A 16,298-nucleotide genomic window follows, 5' to 3' on the forward strand; every position below is an offset into this window, starting at 1 on the left:
GAGAGGAGAAAGCAGGAGGTGGTCATGGTTGGCAACAAGTAAAAATAATTCTCTGCCTTATGCTATGGGAAAGCCCAAGGACTAGTTCCACCTTCTGTTTCTCCTCTCTTATTGAGCAATTATTTTCAACATATGTTTCGGTCAGTTAAGGGTGTGACATCCATAAGCCTCTCTGCACATGCTCATATCCTAACCTAGCCTCAGCATCCAGAGCTGTACCAGGGTTGTACCTGGGACCGTGCTGCTCAATCCTTAGCTAAATGTCTGACACTGTGCGGAAAACCACAGTGACCCTCCTTGGCAAATGCCTGGCACTAACCTGGCACCAAAAAGGCCCTGGCCCCATCCCAGGTAGTTCCGCAGTGGAGGTCGTGGACTTCATCTTGCTGTGTTTTGGTTTGGGCTGTCTTGAATAGCCTCAGAAAACAAGCAGCAGCCCCGGCAGATGCATGCAAAACACTTTCACATCTTTCACACATCTACACCCAGAATTATTTGGTGTCAGCTGAGCACAATTAACTCACCTTTTCACTCAAGCTGGAAAAAAATACTCTGGACTCATTGCCAGAGCCAGTGCTATTGCTGGTATTTTTAACACCAAGGGAAAGTGTTAGTTGAAGAAGAAAGGAAATGATCCTCCCAGTCTTTGCTGAAACACTGCTAGCAAAGGATGGAAAGAGAAATTCTGGGTTCTGCTGACATCCTGTGCCAATCCATCACATCCAGAAAAACTCTCAAGGACCTGTCAGGATGGCTGGGCTGGGCCAGCACACTGTGTGGGTCAGTCAGAGCTGGCAGGGAGGCGTGTGGAGGCACTGTGCCACCTGCAACAGCATGAGAATTTGGGCAGCTGAGGCATCTCCAGGGAAAAGCTTGAGGGAGAAAGCATGGCCCCTGGAAAAAAGCTGTGGTTTGATTTATTCAAATGCACTCTGGGCGATATACAAATGGGAGACTGTCAATGGACATGGCTTTAAAGTTATCTCTGAAAATACACTTGTTCCCAGAAATGGTGACAGGTAACTCAATCTCACGGGCACCCTAAGAAAAAAAGATATAAAAAAGCTTTGCCCACACAGATGGCCTGCAGATGCCTCCCAGTCCCATTGCGCCTGGCACTGTGGCCCCTGCAGCTCTTCCCAAGAGGGACAAGCTCTGGTTGTCCTTGATTTGAGGTCTCATGTCAGGGCCACACAGCCTCACCAAGCTCCCCTTTTACAGCGGCTCAGGTGTCACCAGGGATAAACAGCTTCGTGCAGCAGGACTGAGCTCTCACAGGGTCCAGATCATTATAGGCTGTAGAGAAAAGCAAAAACCTTTCTAAAATCCAGAAATCCTTTATGCAGTAATGACAAGATTTTATCTTGGATGTTTACGGGTATTCTTTTTGCAAGTTTTCTATTTCAATACAAAACTCAGCTGGCTCTGAGCAGGGACTTGTGGTGGAAAAGAGGATAGAGGGAGACCCAGGGTTTGCATCTTGTTGTTGAGTCTGGATACTATGAGGGGCTCAGGGTCATGGGGAGGGGGATCAAGGTTTCAGTTCAAGCCCAGCTTCATGCCACCCAGCAGCCACCCAAACTTTTTGCAGAGGGACACCTGGTTTTCCAAAGCACTTGTCACTCAGCCTCCTCAGCATTTACCCACCCTGCAGTCTCTCTGCTCCGCTTGCTCTGTCAGCCTCTGCCTCCTCCCTTCCCCAGAAAAATCTCTTTCTGCTGGTCTCTACCTGGCCACAGGCTCTGAGTTGAATTTCAATCCCAACAGAGGTAGCGTGCCTCCGGCAGGTAGGCGCATTGCATAGCTGCATCCCACAGTCCCGCTCCAGCCTGGTTAGGTGTTCACAGGCAGAGGCAGGCGTGGGCAGCTGCCCCGTGGCTACTGGCCTTTTCGGCTGACTTCTTACATCTGCAAGGGCAGTGCCAATGTAACTGCAACATTTTCTGGATGTTCAAGAGGACAAAGTTGATACATGACTTCCCTGCTCACCCCTCTGCTAGCTTTGGGTGCAAACTGTTTACAAACAGCTGTTGTAACATCCCTAAGGTCCAAAGGAAAACATTCTGCTAGAGAGAAAAAGATCTTAGCATGAACTATGTCCAGGAATTTCGTGAACAGAGCCAAGAGCTTGTTCAGATGTTTCCCTTCTAAACTCTGGGTTAACAGGGTCTGTGGAGATGAGAGGGTTTGTCATTTGTAACAGCTGTGACTGGAGTGGGGCTGCAATGTGGCCTGGTGTGGAGGACAGCCTTGACGGAGGGTGGCCCTCAGGGAGGACAGTCATCAGAGGTCCAGCCTGGCTGCAGGGACTCCCATGGCAGCAGCAGCCACCACTATCCAGGGGATTGCTACTTGTCCAAGATGCCATGGGCTGCAGTGGCATCTCTGCTCTGCCACAGGCAGGGGTAAGCATGGCACATTGTCTCCAAGGTGCCACCAGGAGTTCTGTAACCAGAAGAACTCTGCTTCTGTGACTCTGCTGGCAGCAAAGTCTGCCTGGCCATGCTGTGCTGCACCGAGGGGTGGCCATTGGCCATCAACTGTGCTGTGTGTGTATCGACTGCGGCTGTGTCAGCCCTATCAAGGGAAAGAGTGCTGCCCTGTGCCCCCAGCATCGAGACCCCTGTAGAAGGGAAAAGTTTTCTCTGCCAGTAGAGGATAGGGCAGTGCAAAGACAATGTAGTCTGTGACCATCAGCACTACCTCTACCTAGCTGAACCCTTGCTGCCTCTGCTGCTGAGGCTGGAGGGGCCATGTACTGATCCAGCCCATGGCTCGCAGCTGGGATGTTGGGCACAGGGCTGCTGTGGGTGCTGGGTCTTAGCCTGTTGCCTCACTCCTCCCAGCATGCGGCACACTTGCTCCTCAGACTACTGCACGAAAAGAGTGCCATTCCCACTGTACGTAAAGGAGAAACCCTCTTGTCTTCTCATCCCTTTATTCCATGAATCTGCCCTCCCTTTGTCCCAGTGTGTTCGCTTTCCATCAACAGGATCGGCATGATGAGCTGCTTTCTCGCCCTGGGGACAAATGTTGCTCAGCCACACAACAGGGTTAAAAAATAGCTTGTAAAAAAGAGGCAATCACATCCCTAGAGCTAAAGTTAAAATTTCTTTTAAAGAGTCACCCTTTCTGGAAGCAGTTTCCTGCTTTTCTAATTGATATTTCTGAAGGAAGATAAAGAATTCCCTGTTCCAGGGATATTAAGCCCTTTAAAGATGCTTCAACTAATAAAGCAAAGATTAGAGAACACGAATCAGATGTTTTTCCTATCAAAGCCTTTTCTTTTGTTTCTGTCCTTTTTTTTACCCCCACTGTGGATGTTTTGAGTCTCCTCTGAGCCGGGCTTCATTAAGGCTGTTAACTTCATAGCGCTGATGTCTCTTTGCCCAGCTCACAGTTTGGGTGGCCTGAGCTAAAATCTCCCAAAGGGCTCATTACAGGTGGTAGGCAGACAGGGCTGGAGCCTAGGCCACACCACATATCCCTGAGAGAAATGTGTTTCCCTGACCAAAAAAGCACAATATTATATTCTTAAAACATTCCAGCCCCGCCTGGGTGTTCTCTGCATGCATTCCTGTACATGGGATTATTATTGTAGAGAATTTATAAAGTCATTCATTTCTCTGGAAGTGTATGACACGGGTTTTGGTTGAATGGGTCCAGTGCAAACTTAGAGCCATGTGGTGCTATAAAAACACAACAGTAAATAAATCAGCAGGGAGAATTTACACTTCAGCCTTCTGATTGTTTTTACATTCGGAGGCTCAGACTCAGAGCCAGAGTGTAAAATAAATACCTGTAGCACTGAAAATGCAGCATCACACTCTCGCCTGCTAGCAATCAAACCAGCAAAGCCAAGATACGTGCAAAGCAAGGGTGTTTACAGCAAGTTTGTGGTGACATTTTTTTCTTTGGCTGCTTCCTATTTTTCTTGGTGATACTTCAGATCATTATGGTATTGTCAGTCCTGTGAGTGAAGGTTGCATCAGGCCTTCAAGGGTTTGAGTGCTTGATTTTTTTTTTCCCAGGGGTTATTTTTGTCACAGCTCTTTAAAGGGAAAAAAAAAACTAGTCACTCAAGGCTGAACTTGTCAGCTCCTAGGTGTTACCAGGAGGAAATCACGCTTTTAATCTGCACAAAACAGGAATGAAAGGAGCCGGGAGATGGACATCCGGGCTCTGCACTTTCATGGTCCTGCCATTGCACAGGGAGCACAGGGTGGGTGAGCCGAGTCCTGGGAAGGAGCCACATGGGTTGAGGCCTCTCTCAAACCTGCCTTCAGTGGGAGCCAAAGGAGGATCTCCTCACCGTGCTGATAAGGTGACCCAGCAATTCAGCACTTTGCAGTAGGAGGGATTTCTGCTGTGCTTGTCCCTGCATAACGTGAGAATGTCACTCAGCTGCAATTTCACCCACAAAGAGGCAAACGGTGAAATCATCTTTGATGACATCAGATTGTTTTCAGAAAACCAAAGCTATTCTGAGATGGGTGAAACTTTCCTATACTGAAGTAAACCTTTTCTGGGCACAAAAATGGATCGCAAATCCTGTGACGCAGTAAAACAACCCCTGGATTGACCTTCTCCCCAGGAGCCCCCCTGCATGCCCCAGGTTGCTTCAGTTGAGTTCTCTGCTGACCATTGCACAAAACCAGATTTTTGCTTTACTGCCAAAAAGGTACTAGGGTTATTTACCACCACAGAGTTGGGGCCGCCGCCAGTTCCGATGAGCCATTTCTCATTAGCAATTAGCATCTATCTTGCCACCAATGTCTCCTCCAGGACCAACCCGTAAGAACATCTGGGTTTACCTGTCAGGCTGAAATCGCCTCTTCCCAGACAACCAATGCAGGGGACATGCACCAGCCCTGAGGTGACCTGAGGTGGCACAGTGCTTCTGTAACCCTCCGGCTGCCCCTGTCCCACAGCGAGGCACTCTGAGGCAGCCCTCGCTGGGAACAGCAGTAGTGGCTCTACCAAGCTTTCTTGCTTTAAGAGCCTGCTGTGTTTTGTGCACACTAGACAAAATAATGCTGCTGGTGAAGGTATCTGAGAGCATAGGAGAATGTGGAATTTGGCTCAGTTAAAGGGACGTATTACTGGCATTTGCATTTTCCATATTTTCTTAATGAAATATATCTCTGGTCTAATAAAAGGATGAGAATTAACATAGTGTACCTCTGTGCCTTTGGTAAAAAGAGGCTGTCACACACATGCATCCCTCAAGTCCCCGGCACATACAGGGCTGAATGGGCCACCTCCTCAGGCAAGTGAAGACCTTGACAGCTCCTATTTTGGTGGCTGAGATCAGATTTAAGTCTGAAATTCAAATGCACACACAAAATGTGAATCCAAACTGTGTCTGCAAGAGAGCTTGTCCCCGCCATCATGCCAGTATTATGGGTTTTACTTTCTCTCTTACTTTACTTTCTTTACAGAAATTCTGAAAACTGGAAGCATACCAGTCTCTATGAATGCATTATGCAACTGAGATTCCTGTTATCTTTAATAAGGGATTATTTTTGTTAGCCAGGCAGTAGAGTTATCGGATAGGAAAATGGAAGTATTTTCCTCTGTTGAGTCCCAGAACTCTGCCCTCTGAGAACAGCTCCCCCCTCCTCCAAGCCCCATCCCCGAGATCGTTCTCCGCTGTGCATACACTTTTCATGGGTGAGGAAGATTTTGTTGAGTTTTTGGGTAATGGATCCTCTATGCTCACTTGCTCTCTGTTTGGATTGTGAAGGAGCCTTCCTAGCAAAGCAGTTTTCAGTGGTGGTCTCCAGGAAAAGGCATTTCTTGCATTAAAAGCAATAAAAGGCCCAATGTTTTACAGACAGATGTCCATCAACAGCTGGCACTGGAGTGGGAAGAGAACACCGGATCTTCTCCATCGTCACAGTGCTGAGGCTCTGTGTAGCCACTTGTTTATTTAACAAGGTACATTATTAAACTGGACCTTGGGTTGTGAGTGGAAGTTAAACCCCCGAAAAGCCACACAGAAGCTTTGATGGTTTATAAAGACCTACTTGAGAGACTGTGCACTTCACCAGGGTGCAGGGAAGGAAAAGGGCAAGGTCTGTATTTCACCAGCTTTCACTGGGCCATTGACTCAGCTTGTCTTTGCCTCAGATGTCTTTAGTCGTGGTCTTATCTGTAGACTTTGCTGTATCAAAATCTTTATCTGGGGCAGCATGTTCTGTGAGGAGCACGGGCACCCAAATGGGCAGAGGCCTCTGTCCCTGTCCCAAACCAAGCAGTCCACTGCAGGCACTGCTCCCTCCCAGTTGGGTGCTGGTTCAAGCTATACCAAAGACCAGAAAGACCCCCATGGTGCAGGCAAGCCCTTGGCAGCACTGCCTCCTGCCACCAGGTAGCTGGGCTGGGCAGCCGTATGCCACAAAAACATCAGTCCTCTGCATACGGCAGCTGTCCCTAACTTTGTCACAGCAGCTGTTTCCCAGGATACAGCAACACTTCCAGCTCAGAAGGGAACATTTTATCCAGCTGAGAGTGGCCAGCAGTTTAAATGGGGAAATATAATTACCCGTGATTAAATTTGGCCTTGAAATGGCATCTGATGTCTCTGTGGTGAGCTTTTGCCGTGCTCTGTGTCAGCCTGCCCTCACTGAGAGACTTCACCTCCCCGCCGGAGGCAGCACAAGCACTGGAGGTGGAATCTCATGTCCAAAAATGCCCTGATAATTCAAGGCAGAAGTTAAACTGAGACTTTCAGAAATACACTGAAAATCTGTCTTTACCCCCGGTTGTACCTGTTCTCCCACCATCGGCAGGGAGGGACTTGTTGGAGAAGCACTGCAGGGGCTGCAGTGGGACCTGTCCTGGGGCAGTGCTGTCCCCTCTCCCCCACACCAGCTTGGGAGCCCTCAGTTTGAGCCCAAAATGAATCCCATTGTCTTGCTCTCTTCAATCACAGCCACCATTGCTGTCAATATTTCCCTTGATTAAAAAGTTCTCTAAGTAAAACTGGGATCAGCTGAGCAGCTCTTTGCCGTGCCCACTCTGACAGACCCCTGCTTGTTCCCAGGGCAAGGCAGACTCTGCCCCTCAAAACTACTCAGCTTTTCCAACTGGATATGGCAGTAAAAGCAGGGACCTTCCCTGATGTTCTCTACATGATGGAGGTCGAATGTGTCTGGATCAGCCCTCTACAGACACTGTGGATACCTGCCAGGATCTTGCCCTCAGTGACAGCAGCACTGCCCAGCCTGCCTCCCTCCCAGAGTGGGCTGTTCCCCTGGGAGTTTGACACCTTGATAGAGTCAGTTTGGTTACCTGCTAAAGCCCCACTCGCTCCACAAACTTAGCAAGACAAGCTGAAGCCCAGGCTGCCTCAGGGACCTGCAGGCACATTGTGGTGACCATGTGCCTAGGACAAAAGATTTTGCAAGGAGGCAGATTTTCATCGAGGGACCCTAAAGCCAGCTCCATTGCCAGGCCAAAGGGGAGGTTTGTGCAAGCCTTTGAACACGGGGTAGCCATACAGAAAAGCTGTTCGTCGCCATGATCTTCCTCTGCGTGCAATGAAAGAGAGCACTGCACTAAAAAATGAGTGTGTTTTCCTGCCTCCACTCGCCTTCAGAGCTGCTTGCCTCCTGTGGCACAGCACTTTGCCTTGGACCAGACAAAACTCTTGTAGGTTTGTCAGAGCATGAAATAAGGTGGAAGTCACTAAAACCTGGCATTGAAACGTAAGTGCTCTCAGCAGAGCAACACTAAGAAAAGCACTGTTTCTGCAGCTTATTTTGCAAAGGCTACGTACTTTGATTGTTTTGAAGAGATTTTACATTTAATCTTTTTCTACTTAGCCAATTTATTCTTTGTCCATGTTTTCAAAAAGTCAAAAATCACTACAGCACAACCCAGTCACTGAGCTGAAAATGTGATATTCCCCAAGCTGTTATGTAGTCCTAGGTATTTTGGACTCTACTCCTGACACAAGTAATAAAAACAAACGCTTGGAACAGATATGTAATTTTAACTAGAAGCCAGCCTAAGTTTCAGGATGCATAATCATTATTTATACTTGACTAACTTGTGTTTCAGTGAAACCTGAAAGTTACTGTGGTGTGTTCACTAAGGTTGTCATTTCAGGTTGGCCACAATGCGCTTCTGCTCTTCTTAGCAAACGGAAAATAAGGAATTCAAGCTCCAATAGTGTACCACAACAGAATAATTCAGCATTGGATACATGTTGAATTGCTCTGTCCCACATTAATCCTATTCCATACATCGGCTGCTGTGCTGGAAAAGTTGCACATGACAATTCACTTTATTGTCACATATTTTTTAACTTGATGCGTGAAGAGCCACCAGCAAGCCACATTCTTGGGAATTTTTGTTATTCAGCACTAGACCTGTGCTGCACTTTCTTACGGTCCATATTTCTCTTTCTGTAGTTTTATTCTTCATTAACAGCCCTCAGAATATATCTGGTCTGGGCAGCAGGCACTTGGCGCTGTTTCCCCCACATAGGTTCTTTCTGCCAGCCGTGGGGACCCAGGAGAGCTGTTCAGAGCAGCGAGGCTGTTAACTAGATGTGCTGTGGCACCAAGAAGGACAGGCCTTGCAAGGAGCTGAGATGGAAATCAGTGCAATCTCACTGACTCCTGACAGTTTCAGCAACCAGCCAGGCACACAGATCTGTATCAGTTTGTCACAGCATGCTCTCTGCATTCTGTTTTCTCTCTCGTTTCAAGAGACCTTGCTACTACCTCTAAGAAACCTCCACCTCAGAGAGCCCTGCATCCCCGCAGTCTGGTTGGATTTGTGGTTTACCCTGGAGGCTGAGCTGTTAGTGGGGAAACCGCCCAGGCTCGGCCTACCCAGCAGACTCGCGCTTCCATCAGCAGACACCGGCTGCTGCCGACTCCGCGAGGCTTCAGGCAGATTTTCCATGTGCTGCTCAGCTCTCGCATAGCAGAGTGATGCCACACAGGGGTGCTAAAACTTCTTCTATAAAACATCTTCTCGCAAACCCCATTGTTGGGCTGTGGGAACCTGCCCCTCAGTCCAAAGGGCAGCTCCAGCAAAGTCCCTCCAGGCAGACTGCCCCTGGCCACCCGGGGGCTTGCCTTAGTCCCCTGTCTGCAAAATGATTTGATACCTCTTAGACCACAAAAGTAGAAATAAGATGATTAGTGGGGTGAAGTGGGCTTAAAGGAGATGAAAGGGAATTTTCTGTTTAGAGAGAGATGATACTTTTTTAACAGAAATGCACACTGTCTCTGCCTTGCTTTGCTTGTGAAGCACAGTTACCTGGTGAGTTAGAGATGTCAGATAAAAGAAAAATTAAGTCAGTCAAAGCGCTTGCTGAATAAATGTAGGTCTTCTGCAGTTATCAGAGGACAAACTCAAGCCAGAGAGAGCATTTTCCTGTCCCAGAGCATTAATAATACAACAGTGAGGGCTGTTTGGCTGCAAGTAAGCCAATATACAATATTGGCATATACCAATATGTGGAATTATTTCACTGTAATATGGCTTAGGGATATTTTAGTTGGATCCCTTTCTGTGTAGAGCTGTATACTTCATTATCTTAAAGAGTGAGTTCATCTCCTCATGGCTATCACCAGCTCAGAGACTGTAACCCACTGTGATGCTCCTGCTTGCTGCCAGGGGAGAACTGGCGTGTTTTCCCAATAGCCAGGAGCAACACCATGGCCAGCAGACAGGCTGGCCCCAGAGCCCACTCGGCAGCTGACCACTGGCCAAGCAGTAACGCGAGTCTCCGCAATGACTACAATCATAGACAAATAGTAATAAATAAGCAGCGAAGCAGTGTGACTTGACAAGCCTTGGGCATCCCTGGGGATTTGTAATGAGATATGGAGGGTTTTCACCTCCTGGTCTCTGGTTCACATTTCAAATCCAGCCCTGCTCTGAAGTGACCAAAGGTCATTGCCAGGCTCAGTCGCCCGTGTGAAGATATAAATTGCCTCATTTCTCTAATTCCTCAAGCAAGGCTGAGGGGAAGATTGGATTTGTTTGGGTTTTACACTCCTGGCACAGCAGCCTGCCAGCACAGCTATCTATGCGCCTCTCAGTCCAGTCCCTGTCCTGGCTGTGTCTGACACCCGGCCACCTGACTGGCAGCTCCCAGGCACTGTGCCTGACCCCAGCCCATAAAGCATTGCAGGGCTGTCTTTGATCTAAACCAAATCCTGTGCCTTATTTACTTTTTACATCTATAAAGCTAAGCAAGAGTGTGCATTTTTGGTGCATCTTCTGTAGCAGAGTCTGGGAGATATGCAGAGCTTGCTGCACTGCTGTTTAATTGCAGATCCTCAGCCTGTCCCAGAGCTTAGTCCTGGACCCTGCAACCCAGATGTCACAGGAGGGCCAGCAAACATGCATCCTTCTAACCAAAACCCTGTGTGAAAGGTGACGGTGCTGGTGCCAGGCCTCCCTCACCAGCAGCAACCCTAGCACTGTAGGCCTCCTAGGGAGCCTGGGCATCATTGAGCTGGCCATGGACCATGGCAGATTTTGATTTCTTTAGTGGCATCTCTCTTTTCCTCAAGCCACCAGGCTGCACCTGGGACCAGGGGGAAGAGTGTTTACCCCAGCTCTGCCCGTGTTTCTCTCTGCTGGCAGGAAGATGGCCAGGGCTAGGGTCTCCCTGCCTCTGCCCTTGCAGAATTGCAGTGCTGGTGCTGGAGCACGAGGACCTGCGCAGCCTCTCCAGCCTGTGCATTTCTCATATGATTCAATGAGGTATAGCGTTCATTTCCCTTCGTGGCACTCACGAGAGCAGCTCGGAGCTGACAGATGGACCTGCTCAGATCTGCAGATTGCACTAGGATTCCCAGACATGGAGGTGCTTTATAAATATCCCTATCACAGAATCACAGAATCAACAGGTTGGAAAGGACCCACTGGATCTCGAGTCCAAACATTCCTAACACTCCCTAAACCATGTCCCTCAGCACTTCATCACGCCGTTCCTTAAACACCTTCCAGGGAGGCGACTCGACCACCTCCCTGGGGCAGCCTGTTCCAGTACCCAATTGACTCTTACTGTGAAGAATTTTTTTCTGATATCCAACCTGAACCTCCCCTGACGGAGCTTCAGGCCATTCCCTCTTGTCCTGTCCTCTGTCACTTGGGAGAAGAGCCCAGCTCCCTCCTCTCCACAACCTCCTTTCAGGTAGTTGTAGAGAGTAATTAGGTCGCCCCTCAGCCTCCTCTTCTCCAGGCTAAACAACCCAGGCTCTCTCAGCCGCTCCTTGTAAGACTTGTTCTCCAGCCCCCTCACCAGCTTCGTTGCTCTTCTCTGGACACACTCCACAGCCTCAACATCCTTCTTGTGGTGAGGGGTCCAGAACTGAACACAGTATTCGAGGTTCGGTCTCACCAGTGCCGAGTACAGAGGGAGAATAACCTCCCTGGACCTTGCTGGTGACCCCATTTCTGACACAAGCCAAGATGGCCGTTGGCCTTCTTGCGCCACCTGGCACACTGCTGGCTCATGTTCAGAGAGTAAATGTCGGCTGTCAACCAGCACCCCAGGTCCTTCTCTTCCGTGCAGCTCTCCAGCCACTCTTCCCCAGTCTGTAGCGCTGCATAGGGGTTGTTGTGCCCCAAGTGGCAGGACCCGGCATTTGGCCTTGTTAAACCTCATCCCATTGGTCTCGGTCCAGCAGTCCAGCCTGTTCGATCCCTTTGCAGAGCCTCCCTACCCTCCAGCAGATCCACACTTCCTCCCAGCTTAGTGTCATCTGGCAAACTTGCTGAGGGTGCACTCAATGCCTTCATCCAGGTCATTGATAAAGACATTGAACAGAGCTGGACCCAGTACTGAGCCCTAAGGAACTCCACTTGTGACTGGCCTCCAGCTGGAGTTAACTCCATTGACCACCACTCTCTGGGCCCGGCCATCCAACCAGTTTTCAACCCAGGAGAGTGTGTGCCTGTCCAGGCCAGACGCTGACAGTTTCTGAAGCAGAATGCTGTGAGAAACTGTGTCAAAGGCTTTACTGAAGTCCAAGAAGACTACATCCACAGCCTTTCCCCCATCCAGTAATCGAGTGATTTTGTCATAGGAAGGTGATCAGGTTAGTTTGGCAAGATCTGCAGTGGTCTATTAATAACTGCCTTGGGGAAACAATGGGAGCATGCAACAGCTTTGGTCATCCGATGCCAACAAGCCAAGCCTCTGGAGGGGCCATGGGAGCTTTCCCAGAAAAGCATCTATTTGGGGAAGCGTAGCATTTACACACAAGTTCAGAGGATGTGCGAGGCCCTGAGGAGGCCAGCCTGTGGTAACTGCTCCTGGTGATGCACTATCTGGGAGCCACAGATGCTTCTCACCACCCTGGGTCTTCCCCACACACAGCATGGGGATGTGGCAGAGTCTGGACTGTCCACAGGCCTCCCTTCATCCCACTGTGAGGGAAGTACCAGGGCTGCAACCCTGGGAATCGGATCCTGCCTTCCCTCTTCCCTTGGCTGTGCCAGATGGGCAGGGCAGGCAGGGAAGAAATGTGGCTTGTGGTCAGTTTGGTTATGCTCAGGCACTCTTGTGGTTGCAGCTCTTGCAAAATTTGATGCAGTCTCCTGGGGATATCCTGCACATTGTCACAGCCTCAATGTCTGCATCAACATGAGTGGTTCAGCATAAGACAGCCTTTGAGCAGCCTCAATCAATAATCAATTAAAAGACAGTTTGGGGTGAGATTGGAAGGTAAAGAGAATGGTGGAGTGACCTAGCATGTGTTCTTCCCATTCAGCCCAGAGTTGGGGATCTCACTGGGGACCCCATGCAAGCCCTAGCTGCCCAGGCAGGATGAGACATGCCTCCTCATCATACAGATGGCAGCTGGGCTCAGCAAAGGAAGAGGAGGAAAATGAAAGGAGGGAACACAGCCCTCGTTTCCCCACGTGGGGCACAAGGAAGCCCCACTCCTGCCGAGTGTTACAGTCCCTGTTTGGGATCCCGCCAGGTTCACCAGGGAAAATGGTACTGGTCCTTTTTCACATTATTCCTGATGGCTGGGCACTTCCTAAGCCTTTCCAGCCTTGTGGGGAAGGGGAGCAAGAGAGAAACTGAACCTTTTTTTTTTCCTTCCTTTCGCAATTTCTCTGGGATCACAAAAAGCCATATTGCAACAAATTTTCCTGCCTCCATTCACATGGGCATTTTGCAAGGGCACAGGAATTCCCCTATGAGGGCCACAGGCTTTTCTGATGCCCCACAGCCAGCGTGGTGCCTCCCCACACTCCTCCAGTCACTGACTTACCAGCTTCCTGCACTCAGGAATTTGGGGTGCAGCACTGGGCCCTGCATCCCACCCGCTGCCCTGGCTCATGGAGGCAGCCAGCGGAAGCAGAGGCAAGCACTGAGCCTACAGCCACAGGGCGGCTGCTGGGCAGAGGTGGGAATGCAGAGAGACATGTGGGACCATGACTAGCCAGCCCAGAGCATCCAGAAGGGCTGCCAACCCTGCAGTGCCAGGGAATGGGATGGTGCTGAGAACTAACACAATTCAACAGGTGCCACTGGCACCTGTCGTGACTGCAGGTTTACTGATCTCATGGACTCTGCTCTGATTTACCTAAGAAGACAGGTCTAAAAATGTGAAGGAAATAAAAGTTACAGAGTTTTGTGCTCTCTGTTCATTAATGGCTCACTCAGCAGTCATACAGAGAAGTTGCAGAGCTCAGTGAGTATCCAAGGGGACTTTCTGTGCAAAGGGAAGATGAAAAATCTTTCCATTCATCGCCTCTGGAAAAAAAGAGATTTTGCCTATCCTGAATGTTTCCAGGGCCCCAGAGGGAGTGCAGCCCTACCCTTGGTGCAGGCAGGATGCAGCATGGATGCTCTGGCTCACAGGAGAAGATCTATGGCCACGTTGGTTCCACAGTGCAATTTGCCAGCAAGGGAAAAACAGTGACCCCCAGGGCATTTCAGCAGATTCTGGACTGGGAACGGGCCACCTTCTTGCCCCAGGTGTGATCAGAGCCCTTGTCCAAGCAAGGGGACCCAGCTCCAAGCATCTACCACCCCTTAATTCCTTCCCGGTTCAGCTTTCACTGGCTTTCCCTTAGTAAGGACATTCTTTTTCTCTTTACCAACTGCAAAGCTGGAGAAACCTAATGCCAGTATTATGAAAAATACTTTTCAAATTATCCTTTAGTTCCAACAGCTTAATGTCCTTACACATGCTTAGTGTGGAGTTTCAACCTCATCTGTCTGCAGCGGGACAGTCTGCCCTGGTTGGGAGCTGCAGGACTTCTTTCACGTTGATGTGCTGGTCTCCAGCCAGCTGCGGGAAGGAGAGGCCACGTGGAGCATCGGGCCCTCCCAGGAGGAGACTCCCAACAAGGGCTGAGCACAAATAGGTGGTTAGGTTTTTAAGGTTGTATCCACCCATGCTGAAAAAGATACAGTGTGGAATGATCTGTTGGCTGCAGAGGAGGGTGAGGGTTTCTGCAGCGCTTGTGCTCTGGTGTTGGCTCTGAGGGCAGGACCTGGTGTCCATAACTTCAGTGTGGGCATGGCCGTGCTTTGTGCTGTGTGTCTACAGCACTGAATTCAAGGAAGGACAATCCGTGGCACAAGCCTGGGGATTTCATTCTTGCCTGGAGGCTCTGCCATTGTTCTCATGAGGTGGGAATGCACATTATGTGCCAGAGGAACCCACGGAGGGCAGAGCAGTTGCGGCACTGACATCCATGGGGATGGCTGTCAGCTTGTCAGGTGCTTTTCCAGTTGCAAAGGTTAGAGCCTGCACCCTGGAGCCCTCGCCACCCCACCTCTGCATCTCCTCTACATGGCACAGCCACCCCCTGCCTTTCCCAGTGATTTCTGGGTGAGGGGGCACATCACCCCAAAGCGGGGCTGCCCTCTACTCCCTCTCTGCTCCACCTCCTGCCCTCTCCCACTCCACAAATAAACAGGGAGGTGCTGACAGCTGTCAGGTTTGGCCAGAAGACTTTTGACAGAAAATTGAAGCCTCTGCTGCAAGGAGGGCAAGCTGGGGGGGCTGCATGCTTGCAGGGCAGCCAGCAATGGGGCCAGGCTGAGGAGGCTGCATTTTTAAAGTGAATTGAAATACAAGCCTGATGCTTACCTGAGCAGGGAGAGCTGTGAAAGCCCAGCCCAACATTTAATTTCCTTTTCTCTCCTTTCTTTTCCCTGAAGTAACTCATACGTAACATCTGGGATTCATCATTTCTTTGCTTCACAAGCACAGGAGAAACCCTGGTGTGAGCCATGTCCATTTAAATATGGAAGCACATCTTAAAACCTAATGGAGAGTCCAAGAGGTGAGGTTTTATGTGGTTAAAACTCATAGAGAGGTCAAGATTGTTTGGTTTGAACATGGGGGGTCATTCTGCGCATGAAGGTGGTCCTCTAAACCTTTAGAAAGGGTTGTTTGCTCAGCACGAGAGCTCAGCTCAGTGCCCCGCGGTTTTACTGGCTCCTGACAGTGCTGTGACTGCCATGGGGAAAAGCTGCACCACTGCAGCACTCCCTGATGCCGATGGAGGGGAAGCACAGGGTCTGGGCTGCATCCTGCAGCCCTGGGGAACCCACAGGTTTGTGGAGGGATTCCCGGCCAGCAGCAAAGGTAGGAACTGGGGCTGTGCCGACAATGGGGGGGGGGGTGGGCTTGTCACCTCACTTACGGCAGAAGGCAGTGATGGTCACAAGACTGGGGAGCTTCACATTCACCCATTTCCTGTAAAACCTGACATGTTTTATAGGACAGGGAAGAGGAGGAGTGTTAACAATGCATTTCTCCTTGTTAAATTCCATTTTTGTTTTATTGACTCTGAAATAACTTTTGGTGACCATTTATTACTACTTTATTGGCTAGTTTATTGTAACTAAATGCACAATAAAGCAAACCTTCTGGTCGGGGCTGGCATAAAGATGCTGTTTGATCTCTGCATTCTTTTGCTTGAGGTACATTAGTTTGAGGCAAACCCAGGCATCTGCAGCCCGTCTGGGGTCAAATGATCCTTGCCCATCACTGAGACAGCATCTGATCCAGGTGACTATCCCAGCCATGGGCATGACTGAGTACCAGCCTGGGGAAGCAAGGACAGGATCTACCCCTCTGCCACTAGAACAGACCAGCTCAAAGCTTCAGGCTCCTCCTTGCTGATCCACTGGACAGCAATGAGTTTTGGCTGTAAGCAAACAAGTCAGGGTTATTTATCCTGGATTGTATTCATGTGGATGATCCGTGTAGCTAAGATCACATCCGACTCTCTCTTCAGCTCAGTCTTGGCTGTGGCAGGCACCAGAGTTGATTCATCCCACGTCC

Source organism: Cuculus canorus, chromosome 17 (assembly GCF_017976375.1).
Source record: "Cuculus canorus isolate bCucCan1 chromosome 17, bCucCan1.pri, whole genome shotgun sequence".
Taxonomy (NCBI): Eukaryota; Metazoa; Chordata; class Aves; order Cuculiformes; family Cuculidae; genus Cuculus; species Cuculus canorus.